This window comes from Mus musculus, chromosome 11, assembly GCF_000001635.26.
Source record: "Mus musculus strain C57BL/6J chromosome 11, GRCm38.p6 C57BL/6J".
NCBI lineage: Eukaryota > Metazoa > Chordata > Mammalia > Rodentia > Muridae > Mus > Mus musculus.
In genome coordinates this window covers 59920522-59921889 of record NC_000077.6, presented here as the reverse complement: position 1 = coordinate 59921889, position 1368 = coordinate 59920522, and the positions used below count along the sequence as shown (strand labels likewise).

Below are 1368 nucleotides of genomic sequence, written 5' to 3'. Positions count from 1 at the left end.
CATGGTTACGAGCCTTTTATTTTTTTAATCCTAGAAATGTTTCAAGGGGACCAACCAGCTCTCCTGTCCCATCAGCTTCTGTCAGTTCAAATCTCGGTCTCGGAGTCAGCATCCCACATCTCTGGCTCTGACCTCCTCCCTGTCAGGCACTGTGGTAACCATGGTCTGAAAGAAAAAAAACAACAACAACTTTTAAAGGTTTTTAAACTTTATTGTTAAAATAACTTAAAATAAATCAGCCACATACCCAAATTAACCAGACCCTGAGTTTAGACAACTCACAGCTGGCTGAATAGGTACTCAGGATGGAAGCTGTGCCGGCTGGTTTATGTCAACTGGACACAAGCTAGGATCGCCGGAAAGGAGGGAACCTCAGCTGAGAAAATGCCTCCGTAAGATCTGTGGGGCAGCTTCTTAATTGGTGATTAAAGTGGGAGGGTCCAGCCCGTTGTGGGTGGGGCCACCCCGTCAGGTGATCCTGGGTAGGGGAAAGCCAGTGAGCAGCACCTCTCCATGGTCTCTGCCTCAGCCTCTGCCTCCAGCTTCCTGCGCTGCTGGAGTTCCTGCCTTGGTTTCTCTCAGTGGGCTGTAATTCAAGATGTGTAAGCCAGACAAACCCTGTCCTCCCCAGCTTGGTCCCGGTGTTTCATCTCAGCAATTATAATCCTACCTAGGGACGCTGTGGGACTTCTCAGTGAACTTTATCTTTCACTATCAAATATACTTTAGGTGTTTGTTTATCCACTACCAAAACCAAAAGAATAAATCTTATGACGGAGTTAGAACTAGAAAAACAGATTTATATTCTCTCTCTTAGGTCGCATTCTTTCCTTGCATTCAGCCCTCCTTTCCCGTGGTGTTCAGCCTTTCTCGTTCTCTCTTCTCCATATCATACTGTACCGGCAGGCACGCTTGTTTGCATGTGTGTGTATAATATTTGCTAGATTCACCATATGAAGAGGACATGGGGCTTTTTCTTTCTGAGGCTGTGTGACCTCACTGGATATTATACATTTTAAGGCCATCTGTTTTCTTGCAAATTTTTATTTCACTTTTCTTTAGAGCTGAGCAATAATCCATTATATATAATACATGATATATTATATTCCATTACATATGTATATACACACACACACACACACACACACACACATATATGTTTCATTATTGGCTCCTCTGTTGATTCCAATTTTTTGCCATAGTGAATTAAACAGTAATTAACACAGTGGTGCACATATCTATAGGGTGGGTGTGGTTTGGTGGGTGTATACCCAGGAGTGGACTAGTTGGGTCACGTGCTAGTTCTGGTTTTATTTTTATTTTTTGAGACCTCTCTGCAGCGGTTTCCACGGGGCTGTATCAGTTTGC

At 43.6% G+C, this 1368-nt stretch overlaps 1 long non-coding RNA gene across 1 annotated transcript; it reads right to left on the bottom strand.

Moving 5' to 3' along the window:
• On the bottom strand, positions 1–391 carry 1810063I02Rik (RIKEN cDNA 1810063I02 gene). The gene is made up of 2 exons (NR_130986.1): positions 283–391; positions 1–165 (listed from the first exon to the last, which is right to left on the bottom strand). It is a non-coding gene; the product is annotated as an RIKEN cDNA 1810063I02 gene (long non-coding RNA).
• Between the last annotated feature and the right edge of the window lie 977 nt (positions 392–1368).